Consider the following 11,191-nt stretch of genomic DNA (forward strand, 5'->3'; position numbering starts at 1 on the left):
GTATGAAGGATTTTGCATGTGCATTTGTTTTATTGTGTATGTTGAGGTTTTGTGCGTGCATAGTGTAGAGAATTTAATACAAATACAATATGATTAATGATATACTCTTACCTTCAATTTTTCTTCTTACCTTGTGGTCTCGAACTCGTATAGCTGGACAGCGATGGCGGACGAACTGTTTTACCGATCGAGCCATCGCACTTGACTGAATACTGCTTGTCGACTTAAAGGTTATATGGTTTGATTTGTACAAAGAATAATCAGCAAAAAGTGGACTGGTTAGTCCAAGTGACTGGATAACAGCGTCCCCTCGGGTTAGGTCTTCTGGTGAACACTATGTACGTGCTTTTTGCGATAGCTCAGTCAGTTAGACTGTTGATATCTTTCTTTATATTTCGGTCGTGGGTTCGAATCCCGGAGTGAGAATTGAATTTTTTGTGATCTTTAACAAATCTTTATTTATAAAGCTACATCTTCTGGTGGTCCAAGACGATCACCAGCACAACACAAAGATAAAATGAGGTCGATTGTCCGTTGGAAAAATTCTGTTCTCTTTGGAAAGAGCTCGGAATCTCGAGATAAACTCGTTATTCCGATCTCTTTCCAAAGCAGCAAGATGATATTAGTCCAGGATCGGGCCCTTGTTAAACGCTCCATTGCAGTGTGGTCTTGGTGGACGAGTGGTCAGAGAGGATGTGAAAAGTATTTTACGATGTGATGGTCGAGGGTTCGATACCCGGTAGAGTCCGGATAGATTTTTCTTGAATCTTCTTCGTGGACTATAGTCAAGTATGTTAAATTATTGACTACTTCGTCAGTCTGGGTGGCTCAGGTGGTAAGAGCGCTGGTCTGACGAGGTAGTGGTCGAGGGTTCGATTCCCACATAGAGAAAGTTCTCTGCGTATTTTTATATTATTTAAAATATAAGATTACAGTTATAATGGATACAAATTCCTCGTTTGTGTTCGACTGGATGGCTCAGTGGTAGAGCGCTGGTCAACAAAAAGCCACGGAGTGGCGAAAAGCGTGGGTTCGAATCCCATGGGTGACAGGGTCATCCTTAGTAGTTACATGCTACTAGAAAATTTGGTGGGTTCGAACCCCACAGGTGATCGCAAAGATTTTCCTTAGTGGGCTCAAAAACCACTAGAAAGTGTCCAAAATATCTGGCTAGATATTTAAAAACCGAAAGTTGGGTTTGAGTGGGAATCGAACCCGGGACGTCTAAATGATAGAAAAAAGCAAGGAGGGGATGAACAACTCTACGACCACGGCCAAAAAGCCAACCTTCAAAAATGTGTATGTAAGTAATATTTAAAGTTCAAAGTCACAGCCTACTATAGTAGTATTAAAATAGTAAGTATCTTCCACTCCTTTAGAATCTTGGAGGGTCCCGGGCACCTGCTTGCCCCTCGGCTCCCCTCCTTGACTCTCTTTCTTCCAACCTGCCACTCGTTCTATCTATTGATAGTGTCTTGCCTGCGGCAGGCCCAACGCCTCAACCCCCCCCAACTTACCTTAAGTAAGTTATATAGAATATTTTTAGGGGGGAAAGCGATAGAGAAGAGTCGAGACTAAAAGCCTCTAGAGATTTACCTGGGTTCGAACCCTCGCCGTCGAAACAGAGTTCTCACCCAAGTCCACCATCCATCCGTCTAGGCCATAGAGACCCGTTACCAAACCACGAAATTTAAGCTCTTTTAAATGATAGTGAATCTTTTATAAGTTCAAAATAGTTACTTTTATCGTTGGCCTCAACGAGATTCGATCCAGGTTCGTCTTGGTCACAAGCTACTGCTCTAACCACAGGGCTACGGCGGACACAACAAACACTGAAGAAATTAGCCTTTTTATATGTGAACTTTATATAGAAATGTTCAAAACGGTTGTATACTTCGCCCCGGAGGAGATTCGATCCAGGATCATCTAGCTCTCAGGCTATTGCTCTAACCACAGGGCTACGGCGGACACGACGAACACTGAAGAAATTAACCTTTTTATATGTGAACTTTATTATGAAATTGTCAAAACTTAGTTTTCGTTCACTGGGGTTCGAACCCACATTCATGGAGTCAGTTACCGGACACTTTATCCACTGTGCTACAGAGACGATGGATATTTGTGCAATTTTATCTATATAGCTCTAGTAACTTCCCACTAAATGTAACGTCAAAATAAATTACACGCCTTCAGCAGGGTTCGAACCCGTAGCGATTTAATCCACATCAGACCGCTCTAACCACTGAGCCACAGAGATGAATACTTCCAAGTGTTATTTAGTCTATATAGATCTAGTCTCTACTGAATATTACATAAAAATATTCTCGTCGTGGGAATCGAACCCTCGACGTTGACATCAGTTTACAGTCCGGCTGTCGAGTCGACTGAACCACTGTGACATGCACGTACGACCTAATTACAAGTGAACCACACTTTGAGATGTTTTTCCTAATATGAAAATAAAATTCTCCTGGGGTGAATCGAACCCAAAACCTTACCATAATTTAATGAGCGCTCTGGAATGGAGCGAATTGGGCTAAAGTGAGATGCACGTACGACCTACTTAACTAAACCCTACAATAGATGGCTATCATTTAAAAAAAAAATCCACCAAAAAAAAAAGAGAAAAAAAACAAAAAATAATCTTATCGTGGGAATCAAACCCACGATCTCATCCCTGAGCATCTAAAAAAAAATCGTTTTACCCACCGAGCTAAGGTGACATGCACGTACGACAGGTTTTTCAAGAAACTAAACCCTTGTTCTTAGTGTAATATCGATTTCTGTTTGATATAGACCTAAAATCTTCACAATCATTCAGCCAAGTGCGATGGCTCAATCGGTTAATGCGTTCGTTCGTTCGTCGAGGTTTATTGCGATGCGTGTTCGAATCAACAAGAAGACAAAGAAAGTAACAAGGTAAGTAAAAATTTAATTATCATTAAAAATGTTCGCGCGCACACACACACACCCTGACACACAAAAAATATACTAAAAATTAAATACAAAACCGCGCAAACTATTCTCGAACAATCTAAAAAAACTATCAAATTGTTAAAGGATATTGTTAAAAAATGTCACCTTCTTGAAAAAAATTGATACGAGTTTTTTTTTTTGTCCGTGGAAAGGATAAAAAAAAATGAAAAAAAAATAAAATAATTACTGCAATTAGTGCTATTTTTCGCCTTCAAATATCATATCGACTTCTTCGATGATTTCCAAGTAGAATGATATTTCACCTTAAACTCGCTGTATTTATCGTACCACAACATGAAATGCACGTGCGGGTTATTGGGACACTGTAAATACCAATCACTTGATGCGAATTTTCCGTGCAACATTGTTGGCAGCATTCCAAATACCTAACCAGGCGGCAATAATGAACGCAGCTAATGAGCTTGTGACGTCATAAGCCCCACCCACTTCATCAATTAACGCACAAGCATGACCAGTCAATCAATTATGCCGGCTTGATTTCATTGAAGTTATTTTTAAAAAATCTCTTTGAAGACTTCATTATTGTTACAAGGGCGTAAAACTCAAATTTGCAATCAAAAGCGGAAAAAAGGACGCTATAAAAAGTGAGAAAGGGGCGGTGACAAATGACGTCAAAGTCCCCCGCCTCTATTTTTTAATTGACACACGCAACCAATCAAAAAATCGCACTCGTGATGAAAATATATATAACGAGTTGAAGTATTAATGGTTCTGTTCGATTTCTTTATTTTTAACATTTTTATTTGTTGTTTTTGGTTTAGTTTGCATAATTCATATTGTGTATTAAATGCGTGCGGGTGTCATTAATGAATAACAATTTAATATGACTTACCTTGAACGTTCTCCCCACTCTTGGTGGATTCGAACTCGCATCGTCAAATCACACAGTCGAATGAACGCGTTTATCGATTGAGCCATCGCATTTGACTGAGAGATGGTGAAGATTTTGAGTATATATCGAACTAATGAACTTATATTTAAAAATTGGGATGAAAAAGGCTGAAAAATGGCCACGTCGCATGAAATTTGAATATATCGTCATCAGCTTTTACTGTCGGCAGGTGTTCAAGTGAAGCGTCCAGAAATGTGCGGCTTTCAGGTTGCATTTGAGTTTGGATTTGGATAAAGATTTCACACGTAATTCGCACTGTAAATGAAAAAAACAATTGTGTCTCCTGGTGGGTGGACGTTTTGTGCAGTTCACGATGGCTCAGTCGATTGGAGATCTTTTCAGAAAATCAGATGTCGTGGGTTCGAGACTCAGCACGAGAATTTTATAATATTAAATTTTAAAGGTCTTGATGGAAGTTAAATTTTTTTTTCGAGAAAAGATCTGTCTGAATTGGGATTAGATCAGTTTTAAATAGGTCGTACGTGCATTCTTCAATAGCTCGGTTGGTTGAACAGTCTTTTAGAAAAATGACGATAGAACAATGGGTTCGATTCCCATACAAACAAATGTTTTTGGGGTTTTTTTGCCAAAGCTTTTAAATCTCTGACTGACAAAGGTTCGGTTAACTGGTAATTAGGTCGTACGTGCATGCCAGAGTGGCTCAGTCGTTTCGACTGTCAGTCTAAAAATCGAGTTAACGTATGTGGGTTCGATTCCCGCGTTGAGAATATTTTACTTGATAGCTCAATAAACAAAATGGCTTCCTAGAAGGTTACATCAAATTAAAAAAAAAATGGCCTCCTTAAAGACCAAGAAAGAAAATGGCTTCAAATCTAATTTTGAATCAAAACAAAAAATACCTTAGAACTGGGCATTGGTTTCTTTGTACATAGTTTTCTTAGTCATATTAGAGTGGTGCAGTGGACTAAACAGCCTGTTCAGTTAAATAACTTTTAGTTGCGGGTTCGAATCCCCTCAAAAGGATAATCATTTTTTTTAATGGAAACGATAACTGGATCTACGAGGTTAGGTTTACTCGCAAATACGGTGCACATTGCAAAAAAAAAAAAAAAAAAAAAAAAACCATGGATGGATTTTGTTTAATTTAAAATAGGTCGTACGTGCATCCATCAATAGCTCATCTTGTTCGACAGTTTTTTTTAGAAAAAATGGCGATTCCCTTAAAACGATGTCTGCTTTTTTAAGAAACGATAACTGGATCTATGAGGTTGGGTTTACTCGCAAATACGTTGCAAGTGCATGTCACGGTAGATCAGTTGACTCGACTGTCGCTTATTTTGACGACATGGACATTGTGAGTTCGATTCCCACTAAGAGAATTATTTTCAAATTTTGATCCAATGCAAATAAAATAATATTTTGTTTATTAATGGGGTTTGTTTAATGGTAATTAGGTCGTACATGCATGCCTCGGTGGCTCAATAGTCTGGGATGGTAAGCCATAGGTCAACATGGGGGATGAGGGTTCGATCCCCTCACAGAGAAATTTTATTTAATTTTTTTAATCTAAAAAAATAAGTCTGAATTTGGTTTGGTTCAATTTTAAGTAGGTCGTACGTGCATCCCTCTATAGCTCAGACAGTTCGACAGTCTTTTAGTAAAATGACGATAGGGCAATGGGTTCGAATCTCCATACAAATTTTTGTTTTTAGCTAAAGCTCATAAAACTTTTGTTGACTAGGTTTCGGTTAACTTGTAATTAGGTCGTACGTGCATGTCACAGTGGCTCAGTCATTTCGACTGTCAGTCTAATGATCGAGTGTACGTATGTGGGTTCGATTCCCGCGTTGAGAAAGTTTTACTTGAATATTAAAAAAAAAAATGGCGTCCTTAAAGACCAAGAAAAATTTTTTCCTTCAAATCTTATTTTGATCTACAGCAACACATACCTGGTTCACCGAAGTTTAGTGTGTTTTTATGCCATCTGACCATATCAGAGTGGCTCAGTGGACTAAACTGCCTGGTCCACACGAAGAATGTTTAGTTGCGGGTTCGATTCCCTCAAAACGATGTCTGTTTTTTTTTAATTGAAACGATAATTGGATCTACGAAGTTGGGTATACTCGCAAATGCTTTACACGTGCATGTCATGGTAGATCAGACGACTGGACTGCCAGTGAAGATGATGACTGGGAGATTGTAGGTTCGATTCCCTCGATGAGAATGTTTTATTTTAATGTTTATTAAGGATTAGGTCTATATAGATAACGTAGCTAGAACTACCCGTCGTCTCGTTGGTTCGGTGGATAAGGAGGTCTCATAACAGTTATGCTGCGTATCACAGTGCAAGACGTTCTTCTTTTGATAACCTTTCACATAACACGAGTAGATCTATATAGATAAATTTGATAGCTTGATATGTCGTATTCATGGATCAGTGGATAAAGTGCTCGATCACTGTATCCAACATCTTGGGTTCCAATCCCGGTGAGAGGAAAATTATTTTGATATCACCTTTACTGTCATAATACTACTGTGGTTAAAACAGCAATTTCCTCTCGTCGCCTCCGTAGCTGAGCGGATATAGTGCTCGTTTTCAAAATCCAAAATCTTGGGTTCGAATCCCGCTAGAAGGAAATTTGAATAATTTCATCTGATTCTCATGCAAATAGAGCTATGTAGCTTAAACATCACTTCTCTCTCAGCGCCTCCGTAGTTCAGTGGATAAAGTGCTAGATCTCTAAAGCTAAAATCTTGGGTTCGAATCCCGCTAGAAGGAAATTTGAATTATTTTGATATCATCTCATGCAAATAGAGCTATGTAGCTTAAACATCACTTCTCTCTCAGCGCCTCCGTAGCTGAGTGGATAAAAGTCTTCGATCTTCAAAACAAAATATCTTGAGTTCGAATCCCGGTAGAAGGAAATTTGAATTATTTTGATATCATCTGATTCTCATGCAAATAGAACTATGTAGCTCAAACAGCAACTCCCTCTCGTCGCCTCTGTAGCTGAGTGGATAAAGTGCTCGATCACTAAATCCAAAATCTTGGGTTCGAATCCCGGTGAGAGGAAAATAATTTTGATATTACCTTACTCTCATATAACTACAGCTATGTAGATAAAACAGCACATTGATATCGGCGTCTCCGTAGCTGAGTGGATAAAGTGTTCGATCTCCATTTCCGGCAATGTGGTATATCTGACCGAGTAAAACATCCATTTTTACAATTTCAATTTAGCATTCAGATATAGAATGGTTAATTGCTGCACAATTCTGTGTCCGGCGTAGCCCCATGGTAAGTTGATTAACTCAGTATTTTTATTGCGCTAAATACCATAACGAACAGTGATTCGAACCCACGACCACAATATTAAGATATCAGTCTAAAAAGTGGGGTATCGAACCCATTGTTCTAACGTCATTTTTATAAATGACTGTCGAATTAAGTGAGCTACTGGGTGTGTGCACGTACGACCTATTTAAAATTGAACCAAACCCAATTATTTGGCATAAAAAAATAAATTACTGTCATCGAGGGGAATCGAACCCTCAATCTCCAAACCGTCATATCAAACAGCAACAGAGTCAACTGATCTACCGTGACATGCACGTGCGTCGTATTTGCGAGTAAACCCAACCTCAGAGATCTGGTTATCGTTTCCATTAAAAAATGAATTCTTTTGAGGGGAATCGAACCCGCAACTAAAACTTCTTCTAGCAGACCAGGCAGTTTAATCCACTGAGCCACTCTTTGCACGGACGAATTCTAAACGAATAAACCAATAAACCAAAACCCAGTTCCAGAGTAGTTTTTGCCATGATTCAAAATCAATTCGAAACCTCTTTTTTTAATATTTGATGTAACCTTACAGGGAGCCATTTTTTTTTATTGAGTATTCAAGTAAAACGTTCTCATCGCGGGAATCGAACCCACATACGTTAACGCGATTATTAGTCTGACAGTCGAAATGACTGAGCTACTGTGACATGCACGTACGACCTATTTACAATCTTTTAGCTTTAGCTTTAGTTTTGAGCTTTAGCTAAAAAAAAATTTTGTATGGAGAATCGAACGCATTGCCCTATCGTCATTTTACTAAAAGACTGTCGAACTGTCTGAGCTATTGAGGGATGCACGTACGACCTATTTAAAACTGAACCAAGCCCATTTCAGACTGATCTTTTCTTTAGATAATATAACAAATCTTTGTGAGGATATTTTGATGAAATTAAATGAAATGTTCTCTTAGAGGGAATCGAACCCAAAATCTCCAGGTCATCATATTAAACAGCAACAGAGTCGACTGATCTACCGTGACATGCACGTGCATCATATTTGCGAGTAAACCCAACCTTAGAGATCCAGTTACCATAACCATAAAAGGGATGTTCATTTGAGGGGAATCGAATCTTCAACTAAAACGTCTTCATGCAGTTTAGTCCACTGAACCACTCTGATTTGCACGGACGAGTGATGTACGAATAAACCAAAACCAGTTGCAAGGTAATTTTGTTGTAGATCAAAATAAGATTTGAAGCCTTTTTTTTCTTGGTCTTTAAGGACGTCATTTTTAATATTTGATCGAACCTTTTAGGAAGCTATTTTTTTCATTGAGTATTCAAGTAAAACTTTCTCATCGCGGGAGTCGAACCCACATACGTATACTCGATCATTAGACTGACAGTCGAAGTGACTGAGCCACTGTGACATGCACGTACGACCTACTTACAAGTTAACCGAACCCTAGTGCGCCAAAATTTTATAAGCACAAAAAAGAAAATTCTTTATAGGGGAATCGAACCCATTTGCCCTATAGTCATTTTTCTAAAAGACTGTCGAACTGACTGAGCTATTGAGGGATGCACGTACGACCTATTAAAAATGAACCAAACCCAATTCAAAAATATACTTTTTTTTTTTAAGATAAGAATAATCTGTGCGGGGATCGAAATCCAAACCCTAATGTAACTGAGATGACCAAGATTGTTAGCTTTCGGGAAAAAAAATTTTAAGATGAGTTTCGAACTCATGTCGACTTCTCTACTTGATAGCCCCACACTCCAACCGACTGAGCCACTGCGACATGTACAAACGGTATAGCCACCAGGAGACCCAACAACGTATTTGCTTCTTACACCAAGAATCAAACATGAAATCTACATGAAATCCAAACCCTAATGTAACTGTGGTGACAAAGATCGTTAGCTTACGAGAAAAAATATTCCTCAGATGAGATTCGAACTCATGTCGACTTCTCTACTTGAAAACCCCCACACTCCAACCGACTGAGCCACTGCGACATGTACAAGCGGTATAGCCACCAGGAGACCCAACAAAGTATTAGCTTCTTACAGTAAGAATCAAAACATGAAATCTACATGAAATCCAAACCCTAATGTAACTGGTGACAAAGATCGTTAGCTTACGGGAAAAAAATTCCTTAGATGAGATTCGAACTCATGTCGACTTCTCTACTTGAAAACCCCCACACTCCAACCGACTGAGCCACTGCGACACAACAAAGTATTAGCTTCTTACAGTAAGAATCAAACATGAAAAATCTACATGAAAACGAAACCCAAATGCATTTGGAAAGCGCTCAATTTCTCGACAAGCCATTGGAACACCTGCATTGCGTGTACGTGTATACTGAAAGTTACTTGACTTTGTAGGGCTGGGGACACTTTTTTCAGCCTTTACCGAGAACCCCAATATTTGCATTTTAAATTAGTTCGATATATACTCAAAAACTTCGCTTTCTCTCAGTCAAATGCGATGGCTCAATCGATAAACGCGTTCGTCCGACTATGTGATTTGACGTTGCGGGTTCGAATCCTCCAAGAGTTGGGAGAAAGTTCAAGGTATGTTAAATTAAATTGTTATTCATTATTGACACCCGCACACAAATAATATGTAAAATAAAAACTGCAACCACTCACTTACCACAAATTAAAAAAAGGGTATCAAAAAAGATGAAAAGTGTAACGAACTTCAATAGCGTCATATAAAATAATAAACAATTTTTACTCTCACAGCACGATTTTTGATTGGTTACGTGTCAGTTATATTGAAAGAGGCGGAGACTTTGACGTCACTTGTCACCGCCCCTTCTCTAACTCTTTATTATGAGATAATTAAGAAAGTAATATAAATTATTTAGGAAAAAAGAAGCCATTGAGATTTGTTTGATGTGTGCTTCAAAGAACTTCAAGCGCACATATTTGATTGGCGGTTAAGATTGTGTGTATATTGATGAAGTGGGCGGGACTTATGACGTCACTTGACACTTGTCACCGCCTCTAATTCAACTTTGAGTACTTTCACAAGCGCATTGGACGTGATATGCGATCATTTTCGCCATCTGACTATGAATATTGACGGTTTAGCATGTGTATATTGATAAAGTTGGCGGAACCTATGACGTCACTTGTCATCGCCTCTAATTCAAATTTGGATACTTTCCCAAGCGATAAAGTTATATGCGTTCATTTACGTCACCTGACTAGGTATTTGGAATGCTGCCAAGAATGTTGTAAGGAGAATTCGCATCAAGTGATTAATATTAACAGTGTCCTAATAACCCGCACGTGCATTTCATGCTGTGGTACAATAAATACAGCGAGTTTAAGGTGACATATCATTCTACTTGGAAATCATCGAAGAAGTCGATATGATATTTGAAGGCGAAAAATAGCACTAATTGCAGTAATTATTTTATTTTTTTTTTTTTCGTTTTTTTATCCTTTTCCGCGGAAAAAAAAAACTCGTATCAATTTTTTTCAAGAAGGTGACATTTTTTAACAATATCTTTTAACAATGTTATAGTTTTTTTTAGGTTGTTCGAGAATAGTTTGCGCGGTTTTGTATTTAATTTTTAGTATATATTTTGTGTGCCAGGGTGTGTGTGTGTGTGTGTGCGCGCGAACATTTTTAATTATAATTAAATTTTTACTTACCTTGTTACTTTCTTTGTCTTCTTGTTGATTCGAACACGCATCGCAATAAACCTCGACGAACGAACGCATTAACCGATTGAGCCATCGCACTTGGCTGAATGATTGTGAAGATTTTAAGTCTATATCAAACAGAAATCGATATTACACTAAGAACAAGGGTTTAGTTTCTTGAAAAACCTGTCGTACGTGCATGTCACCATAGCCCAGTGGTTAAAGCGATTTATTTTTTAGTTGCCCAAGGATGAGAATGTGGGTTTGATTCCCAGAATAAGATTATTTTTGGGTTTTTCTTTTTTTTTGGTGGAATTTTTTTTAAATAATAGCCATCTATTGTAGGGTTTAGTTAAGTAGGTCGTACATGCATCTCACTTTAGCCCAATT

This window comes from Lottia gigantea (assembly GCF_000327385.1).
Source record: "Lottia gigantea unplaced genomic scaffold LOTGIsca_70, whole genome shotgun sequence".
Taxonomy (NCBI): domain Eukaryota; kingdom Metazoa; phylum Mollusca; class Gastropoda; family Lottiidae; genus Lottia; species Lottia gigantea.